The sequence below is a fragment of the Schistocerca piceifrons genome, unplaced genomic scaffold (genome assembly GCF_021461385.2).
Source record: "Schistocerca piceifrons isolate TAMUIC-IGC-003096 unplaced genomic scaffold, iqSchPice1.1 HiC_scaffold_961, whole genome shotgun sequence".
In the NCBI taxonomy this organism is placed as follows: domain Eukaryota; kingdom Metazoa; phylum Arthropoda; class Insecta; order Orthoptera; family Acrididae; genus Schistocerca; species Schistocerca piceifrons.
In genome coordinates, this window is record NW_025729236.1 from 2,112,501 (window position 1) to 2,122,500 (window position 10,000).

The 10,000-nt window shown below is 57.0% G+C and overlaps 2 non-coding genes and 1 pseudogene across 2 annotated transcripts; all 3 read left to right on the plus strand.

Annotated features, from left to right (window-relative positions):
- The first annotated feature begins 3,451 nt into the window (after positions 1-3,451).
- Positions 3,452-5,360, plus strand: LOC124774227. Its single transcript, XR_007015217.1, has one exon. It is a non-coding gene; the product is annotated as a small subunit ribosomal RNA (ribosomal RNA).
- Positions 5,361-5,711: 351 nt separating this feature from the next.
- On the plus strand, positions 5,712-5,866 carry LOC124774103. Its single transcript, XR_007015098.1, has one exon. It is a non-coding gene; the product is annotated as a 5.8S ribosomal RNA (ribosomal RNA).
- Positions 5,867-6,054: 188 nt separating this feature from the next.
- Positions 6,055-10,000, plus strand: part of LOC124774462 — a 7,316-nt pseudogene continuing 3,370 nt past the window's right edge.

A 10,000-nucleotide genomic window follows, 5' to 3' on the forward strand; every position in this document is an offset into this window, starting at 1 on the left:
ATGTTGTGCCTTAACCTAACCCATGTTGTGCCTTAACCTAACCCATGTTGTGCCTTAACCTAACCCATGTTGTGCCTTAACCTAACCCATGTTGTGCCTTAACCTAACCCATGTTGTGCCTTAACCTAACCCATGTTGTGCCTTAACCTAACCCATGTTGTGCCTTAACCTAACCCATGTTGTGCCTTAACCTAACCCATGTTGTGCCTTAACCTAACCCATGTTGTGCCTTAACCTAACCCATGTTGTGCCTTAACCTAACCTATGTTGTGCCTTAACCTAACCCATGTTGTGCCTTAACCTAACCCATGTTGTGCCTTAACCTAACCCATGTTGTGCCTTAACCTAACCCATGTTGTGCCTTAACCTAACCCATGTTGTGCCTTAACCTAACCCATGTTGTGCCTTAACCTAACCCATGTTGTGCCTTAACCTAACCCATGTTGTGCCTTAACCTAACCCATGTTGTGCCTTAACCTAACCCATGTTGTGCCTTAACCTAACCCATGTTGTGCCTTAACCTAACCCATGTTGTGCCTTAACCTAACCCATGTTGTGCCTTAACCTAACCCATGTTGTGCCTTAACCTAACCCATGTTGTGCCTTAACCTAACCCATGTTGTGCCTTAACCTAACCCATGTTGTGCCTTAACCTAACCCATGTTGTGCCTTAACCTAACCCATGTTGTGCCTTAACCTAACCCATGTTGTGCCTTAACCTAACCCATGTTGTGCCTTAACCTAACCCATGTTGTGCCTTAACCTAACCCATGTTGTGCCTTAACCTAACCCATGTTGTGCCTTAACCTAACCCATGTTGTGCCTTAACCTAACCCATGTTGTGCCTTAACCTAACCCATGTTGTGCCTTAACCTAACCCATGTTGTGCCTTAACCTAACCCATGTTGTGCCTTAACCTAACCCATGTTGTGCCTTAACCTAACCCATGTTGTGCCTTAACCTAACCTATGTTGTGCCTTAACCTAACCCATGTTGTGCCTTAACCTAACCCATGTTGTGCCTTAACCTAACCCATGTTGTGCCTTAACCTAACCCATGTTGTGCCTTAACCTAACCCATGTTGTGCCTTAACCTAACCCATGTTGTGCCTTAACCTAACCCATGTTGTGCCTTAACCTAACCCATGTTGTGCCTTAACCTAACCCATGTTGTGCCTTAACCTAACCCATGTTGTGCCTTAACCTAACCCATGTTGTGCCTTAACCTAACCCATGTTGTGCCTTAACCTAACCCATGTTGTGCCTTAACCTAACCCATGTTGTGCCTTAACCTAACCCATGTTGTGCCTTAACCTAACCCATGTTGTGCCTTAACCTAACCCATGTTGTGCCTTAACCTAACCCATGTTGTGCCTTAACCTAACCCATGTTGTGCCTTAACCTAACCCATGTTGTGCCTTAACCTAACCCATGTTGTGCCTTAACCTAACCCATGTTGTGCCTTAACCTAACCCATGTTGTGCCTTAACCTAACCCATGTTGTGCCTTAACCTAACCCATGTTGTGCCTTAACCTAACCCATGTTGTGCCTTAACCTAACCCATGTCGTGCCTTAACCTAACCCACGTCGTGCCTTAACCTAACCCACGTTGTCGCCTAACGTAACCCACGTTGTCGCCTAACGTAACCCACGTTGTCGCCTAAACCTGCTCTGTAATTGTTATACGACTCGTTCAATTAGTGTAGTGTTGCCCACCCGCAACCCTCGCAATATAGTTCGCTACTCGCACTCCCCGCTCCCCTGTGTATCGCTTCATGTTAAACACCTTGCAAGTCTTGCTCACTTTCCACATGCTCCTGCTGTACACTGTAATGTGGATGGCAGCAGGACGTACATGCCGCCCCTCCCCACGTCCCCACCTTGCCCCCTGCCTTCGCAAGCTGGTTGGTGAGAACTTTGCATGTTCAATGCCCTCCGCATGCGACGTACTCAGGCTACGTTGTGGTGCGGCCTGTGTCAACTGTCCGCTAATGTCGTACGCGTAAACCACAATCTGTACTGCACATTCGTCCTTATGTACTGAATGATACATCGTGGCACATGTGTGACCGTACAACGACTGCGCCCAAAAACGGCGGACCATACAGTGCAAATATTGTGCACGCAGCTACGTGTCGTCTCCCTATGAGAGCTGGATTGCAGTGTGGTACGCCATAGAGACGTGTGGGAGGAACGGACGCCGTGGATGGCGATCAGCATGAGCTGTCTGTTGATGTATTCGGACCTAGTCGTCTCTCCTCACACACCGTGATGGCATGGTGCACCGCGTTCCATATCTGCGACATGCTACAGAGGCCGGTTGACAGTCGTTCGAGCAATGGACATCGCATACGTACGGGGGCCACCTTCCACGTATTGTCTAGGCGTGCACATTTTGTTGCGTGTATGTGGGCAGACGTAGTGTGGCGTGACACCTGACACAGGCATGCAATAATCGTGGAAGTTGCAAATGGCGATGGACGCCTGCGTTTTCTGGTGAAGTTACGCAAATGAACAAATGGTAACCTGTTGTGGTGCGGTTGTTCTCGCTAGGGGTGAATCGGTGATGGCGACGATAGGTTGAGGTACTAACCGGTTGTTCCAGCGATACCCACCATGCCGACGAAACTGAACGGCATCTGGGTGTGAAGCGATACGCGGCGGTGGCTGGGTGGGACCGTCCCCGGCCGGTGAGGGGGCGCCTCCCGGCGTGCTGGCCGCGCGGTGCGTGGGCGCACGCGCTACAGCCGGCTGGTGGGGGCGGCCAGTGGCAGGCGCGCCGGCCGACGGACGCGGCAGGCGTCGCAGCTGCGCGCCGGCGCACCCTGCGCGCGGCGCCGTGCGGCCAAAGTAGGTCCTCGCGGGCCCGGTGCGAAGCGCGGTGGACATCTTCAGTGTGCTGGTCCGATTGAGGACTGTGTGCGTTGAGGATGCGCTGCCGCCCGGCGCTCGGCGCCGCGACGCCGTCTGCTGCTCGGTCGCCCCAGCGGTTCTCGCTGGTGGTTTGTATCGCAGCTGTGCGGATGTGTTGGCGCGTGCGCTGTGCTGGGAGAGTTCGCTTCGGCACCCAAGTGGGGCTTTTGTCCTTCTGTGGCGCTGGCGTTGGAGCTGCCGGTCACCGTAGGTGGCGCGTGTTGTCTCCCGCCGGCAATGCCACGACAGCACGCTCCCGGGCCTCTGTCGGCAGCGGCAAGCTCAGTTGGGAGCACGGGTGGTCGCACCGAAAGCGTCTACTCGCCTAACTCCGGGCGATTGCGCCTCTCTCGAACCCGACCAAGTACTTGGGACGGCGCTGCGCGCCGCCGGGACCTGAGAGGGTTTCGAGGTGTATTGTGCAGGGGAGCTCAGCCTCCTCCTGTTTGCAGAATGATTGAGCGGACGCTTGCGTGTTCGCGCGGGCCCCCGGGACACACTCCCGGGCGGCCGGCTGCTCAGCTCTAGTTGACGCAGCTCCCTGGTTGATCCTGCCAGTAGTCATATGCTTGTCTCAAAGATTAAGCCATGCATGTCTCAGTACAAGCCGCATTAAGGTGAAACCGCGAATGGCTCATTAAATCAGTTATGGTTCCTTAGATCGTACCCACGTTACTTGGATAACTGTGGTAATTCTAGAGCTAATACATGCAAACAGAGTCCCGACCAGAGATGGAAGGGACGCTTTTATTAGATCAAAACCAATCGGTCGGCTCGTCCGGTCCGTTTGCCTTGGTGACTCTGAATAACTTTGGGCTGATCGCACGGTCCTCGTACCGGCGACGCATCTTTCAAATGTCTGCCTTATCAACTGTCGATGGTAGGTTCTGCGCCTACCATGGTTGTAACGGGTAACGGGGAATCAGGGTTCGATTCCGGAGAGGGAGCCTGAGAAACGGCTACCACATCCAAGGAAGGCAGCAGGCGCGCAAATTACCCACTCCCGGCACGGGGAGGTAGTGACGAAAAATAACGATACGGGACTCATCCGAGGCCCCGTAATCGGAATGAGTACACTTTAAATCCTTTAACGAGTATCTATTGGAGGGCAAGTCTGGTGCCAGCAGCCGCGGTAATTCCAGCTCCAATAGCGTATATTAAAGTTGTTGCGGTTAAAAAGCTCGTAGTTGGATTTGTGTCCCACGCTGTTGGTTCACCGCCCGTCGGTGTTTAACTGGCATGTATCGTGGGACGTCCTGCCGGTGGGGCGAGCCGAAGGCGTGCGACCGCCCCGTGCGTGCTCGTGCGTCCCGAGGCGGACCCCGTTGAAATCCTACCAGGGTGCTCTTTATTGAGTGTCTCGGTGGGCCGGCACGTTTACTTTGAACAAATTAGAGTGCTTAAAGCAGGCAAGCCCGCCTGAATACTGTGTGCATGGAATAATGGAATAGGACCTCGGTTCTATTTTGTTGGTTTTCGGAACCCGAGGTAATGATTAATAGGGACAGGCGGGGGCATTCGTATTGCGACGTTAGAGGTGAAATTCTTGGATCGTCGCAAGACGAACAGAAGCGAAAGCATTTGCCAAGTATGTTTTCATTAATCAAGAACGAAAGTTAGAGGTTCGAAGGCGATCAGATACCGCCCTAGTTCTAACCATAAACGATGCCAGCCAGCGATCCGCCGCAGTTCCTCCGATGACTCGGCGGGCAGCCTCCGGGAAACCAAAGCTTTTGGGTTCCGGGGGAAGTATGGTTGCAAAGCTGAAACTTAAAGGAATTGACGGAAGGGCACCACCAGGAGTGGAGCCTGCGGCTTAATTTGACTCAACACGGGAAACCTCACCAGGCCCGGACACCGGAAGGATTGACAGATTGATAGCTCTTTCTTGATTCGGTGGGTGGTGGTGCATGGCCGTTCTTAGTTGGTGGAGCGATTTGTCTGGTTAATTCCGATAACGAACGAGACTCTAGCCTGCTAACTAGTCGCGTGACATCCTTCGTGCTGTCAGCGATTACTTTTCTTCTTAGAGGGACAGGCGGCTTCTAGCCGCACGAGATTGAGCAATAACAGGTCTGTGATGCCCTTAGATGTTCTGGGCCGCACGCGCGCTACACTGAAGGAATCAGCGTGTCTTCCTAGGCCGAAAGGTCGGGGTAACCCGCTGAACCTCCTTCGTGCTAGGGATTGGGGCTTGCAATTGTTCCCCATGAACGAGGAATTCCCAGTAAGCGCGAGTCATAAGCTCGCGTTGATTACGTCCCTGCCCTTTGTACACACCGCCCGTCGCTACTACCGATTGAATGATTTAGTGAGGTCTTCGGACTGGTACGCGGCATTGACTCTGTCGTTGCCGATGCTACCGGAAAGATGACCAAACTTGATCATTTAGAGGAAGTAAAAGTCGTAACAAGGTTTCCGTAGGTGAACCTGCGGAAGGATCATTACCGACTAGACTGCATGTCTTTCGATGTGCGTGTCGTGTCGCGCAACACGCTACCTGTACGGCTCGCCGTAGCCGTGCGCCGCGTGCGGAACCACGCGTGCCTCTCAAAACTAGCGGCAATGTTGTGTGGTACGAGCGCTGAAGCGCTGGAGCGGCTGGCCTGCGGCACCTGGCGCCTGGCGCCGGTTTTGAATGACTTTCGCCCGAGTGCCTGTCCGCTCCGGTGTGGAGCCGTACGACGCCCGTCGGCCGTGAGGCCGTTGGACACAGAACGCTGGAACAGGGGCCGCCACACGCCTCACTCCCGCCTATGCGACCGTCTCGAAAGAGACGGCGGAAACTGAGAAAAGATCACCCAGGACGGTGGATCACTCGGCTCGTGGGTCGATGAAGAACGCAGCAAATTGCGCGTCGACATGTGAACTGCAGGACACATGAACATCGACGTTTCGAACGCACATTGCGGTCCATGGATTCCGTTCCCGGGCCACGTCTGGCTGAGGGTCGGCTACGTATACTGAAGCGCGCGGCGTTTGCCCCGCTTCGCAGACCTGGGAGTGTCGCGGCCGCCTGTGGGGCCGGCCGCGTCTCCTCAAACGTGCGATGCGCGCCCGTCGCCTGGCGGTTCGCATACCGGTACTTTCTCGGTAGCGTGCACAGCCGGCTGGCGGTGTGGCGTGCGACACCTCGTACAACGACCTCAGAGCAGGCGAGACTACCCGCTGAATTTAAGCATATTACTAAGCGGAGGAAAAGAAACTAACAAGGATTCCCCCAGTAGCGGCGAGCGAACAGGGAAGAGTCCAGCACCGAACCCCGCAGGCTGCCGCCTGTCGTGGCATGTGGTGTTTGGGAGGGTCCACTACCCCGACGCCTCGCGCCGAGCCCAAGTCCAACTTGAATGAGGCCACGGCCCGTAGAGGGTGCCAGGCCCGTAGCGGCCGGTGCGAGCGTCGGCGGGACCTCTCCTTCGAGTCGGGTTGCTTGAGAGTGCAGCTCCAAGTGGGTGGTAAACTCCATCTGAGACTAAATATGACCACGAGACCGATAGCGAACAAGTACCGTGAGGGAAAGTTGAAAAGAACTTTGAAGAGAGAGTTCAAAAGTACGTGAAACCGTTCTGGGGTAAACGTGAGAAGTCCGAAAGGTCGAACGGGTGAGATTCACGCCCATCCGGCCACTGGCCTCCACCCTCGGCAGATGGGGCCGGCCGCCCGCGCGGAGCAATCTGCGGCGGGGTCGTGTCCGGTTGCCTTTCCACTCGCCGCGGGGTGGGGCCGTTCCGGTGTGCGGTGGGCCGCACTTCTCCCCTAGTAGGACGTCGCGACCCGCTGGGTGCCGGCCTACGGCCCGGGTGCGCAGCCTGTCCTTCCGCGGGCCTCGGTTCGCGTCTGTTGGGCAGAGCCCCGGTGTCCTGGCTGGCTGCCCGGCGGTATATCTGGAGGAGTCGATTCGCCCCTTTGGGCGCTCGGGCTCCCGGCAAGCGCGCGCGGTTCTTCCCGGATGACGGACCTACCTGGCCCGGCCCCGGACCCGCGCCGCTGTTGGCTCGGGATGCTCTCGGGCGGAATAATCGCTCCCGTCAGCGGCGCTTCAGCTTTGGACAATTTCACGACCCGTCTTGAAACACGGACCAAGGAGTCTAACATGTGCGCGAGTCATTGGGCTGTACGAAACCTAAAGGCGTAATGAAAGTGAAGGTCTCGCCTTGCGCGGGCCGAGGGAGGATGGGGCTTCCCCGCCCTTCACGGGGCGGCGGCCTCCGCACTCCCGGGGCGTCTCGTCCTCATTGCGAGGTGAGGCGCACCTAGAGCGTACACGTTGGGACCCGAAAGATGGTGAACTATGCCTGGCCAGGACGAAGTCAGGGGAAACCCTGATGGAGGTCCGTAGCGATTCTGACGTGCAAATCGATCGTCGGAGCTGGGTATAGGGGCGAAAGACTAATCGAACCATCTAGTAGCTGGTTCCCTCCGAAGTTTCCCTCAGGATAGCTGGTGCTCGTACGAGTCTCATCCGGTAAAGCGAATGATTAGAGGCCTTGGGGCCGAAACGACCTCAACCTATTCTCAAACTTTAAATGGGTGAGATCTCCGGCTTGCTTGATATGCTGAAGCCGCGAGCAAACGACTCGGATCGGAGTGCCAAGTGGGCCACTTTTGGTAAGCAGAACTGGCGCTGTGGGATGAACCAAACGCCGAGTTAAGGCGCCCGAATCGACGCTCATGGGAAACCATGAAAGGCGTTGGTTGCTTAAGACAGCAGGACGGTGGCCATGGAAGTCGGAATCCGCTAAGGAGTGTGTAACAACTCACCTGCCGAAGCAACTAGCCCTGAAAATGGATGGCGCTGAAGCGTCGTGCCTATACTCGGCCGTCAGTCTGGCAGTCATGGCCGGTCCTTGCGGCCGGCCGCGAAGCCCTGACGAGTAGGAGGGTCGCGGCGGTGGGCGCAGAAGGGTCTGGGCGTGAGCCTGCCTGGAGCCGCCGTCGGTGCAGATCTTGGTGGTAGTAGCAAATACTCCAGCGAGGCCCTGGAGGGCTGACGCGGAGAAGGGTTTCGTGTGAACAGCCGTTGCACACGAGTCAGTCGATCCTAAGCCCTAGGAGAAATCCGATGTTGATGGGGGCCGTCATAGCATGATGCGCTTTGTGCTGGCCCCCGTTGGGCGAAAGGGAATCCGGTTCCTATTCCGGAACCCGGCAGCGGAACCGATACAAGTCGGGCCCCTCTTTTAGAGATGCTCGTCGGGGTAACCCAAAAGGACCCGGAGACGCCGTCGGGAGATCGGGGAAGAGTTTTCTTTTCTGCATGAGCGTTCGAGTTCCCTGGAATCCTCTAGCAGGGAGATAGGGTTTGGAACGCGAAGAGCACCGCAGTTGCGGCGGTGTCCCGATCTTCCCCTCGGACCTTGAAAATCCGGGAGAGGGCCACGTGGAGGTGTCGCGCCGGTTCGTACCCATATCCGCAGCAGGTCTCCAAGGTGAAGAGCCTCTAGTCGATAGAATAATGTAGGTAAGGGAAGTCGGCAAATTGGATCCGTAACTTCGGGATAAGGATTGGCTCTGAGGATCGGGGCGTGTCGGGCTTGGTCGGGAAGTGGGTCAGCGCTAACGTGCCGGGCCTGGGCGAGGTGAGTGCCGTAGGGGTGCCCCTTCCCGTGGGCCCGCCGATACGCCAGTCCTTGATAGGACTGGTAAGCAGAGTGGAAGTCCGCACTTGGGGCTTTGGGGGGTTACCAGCCCTCCATCGCAAAACCCTTAATGTTGGGACAACAAGAGAAGAAAACACGGGTACCGGGCCTTCCGCTGAAGGACCCGGCCCAACAGTCCCGACTGCTAGCCTGCCAACCCTCCCTGAAGTAGAGCAGGCCGTGGAGCCATGGTTCCACTGCAGCATTTGCAGCCGTGCCTTCCGCAGCAAGATCGGGCTCGGACAACACCGCCGCCGCGCCCATCCGGAAGCGGCAAATGCGGAGATTATAACCGATAGGAAGAGAGCTCGGTGGGCGGAAGAAGAAATGCGGGAGCTCGCCCTGGCGGAGGCTAGGCTTCTCTGTGCCAGTGACTCCAGAGTCCTCTTTGCAAACCAGGAGCTTCTACCCCTGTTTCCGCACCGTACCCTGGATGCCATCAAGTGCAGGAGGAGGACGGTGGCACACAGGACGATGGTGCGGGAATACGTAGAGGAGCTGAGGCGGGAACAACAGACGCAGCATGGTCTGCGCCATTCACCCGTCCCGGAGTCGCTGCCGGAGGGGCCACCCTCTCCGCCGGAGCTTGAGCGCCCGCCACAAACATCTGTAGTCGACGAAGCTATATGGAGGCACCTCGCCGGCCTGCCGCGGTCGGCCGCGCGCTTCTCGGCCCTGGACGACCTTGCGTGTTTGGGGCCGGGTACGCCGTTGGCAGTGGTCGCGGCTGGGCTGCCTGAGGCCCTCCGTGCTGTCGGCTCTGAGGAAGCAGGAGCAAGGAAGAGCAAGACGTTGCGCCCGCCATCCAAGCAGCGGTCTGGTGGTGGCCCTCCGCTCTCCAAGCGGAAGCGCCGCCGGTGGGAATATGCCAGATGTCAGGATGCCTTCAGGAAGAATCGCGCGCGCTGCGTGCGTGGTCTCCTGGATGGCACCCTGCTCCAGCCGCCGTCGAACATCCCTGGGCTGGTGGACTTCTGGCGCAGCCTCTTCACGACAGAGCCACCTTCCAACGCTGGCTCCATTCCCGACCGGCTTCTCCCGCGCTCGGAGTCTGTTGACTTTGAGCGCCTATGGAGGCCGATCACTGCAGAAGAGGTTGCGGCCGCCCTGCCGCCCAGAGGCTCCGTTGCCGGCCCTGACGGCCTCTCGCCGGTGCAGCTGCGCCGCCTTCCAGCGGAGGTCACCACCAAACTCCTAAACCTTTTCCTGCTTACCCGCAAGCTCCCCCCTTCCCTCCTCCGAGCCAGGACCTCTTTGCTGCCTAAGACAGCCGCCCCAGCATCCCCCGCTGACTTTCGGCCCATCACCGTCTGCTCGGTGCTAGCCCGAACCTTCCATAAGGTTCTGGCGACTCGCCTTATGCAGATGTGTGCTGTGGACGAACGTCAGCGGGCTTTCATCCCAAGGGATGGGATGCTGGAGAACACTTTCCTACTCGACCGGATACT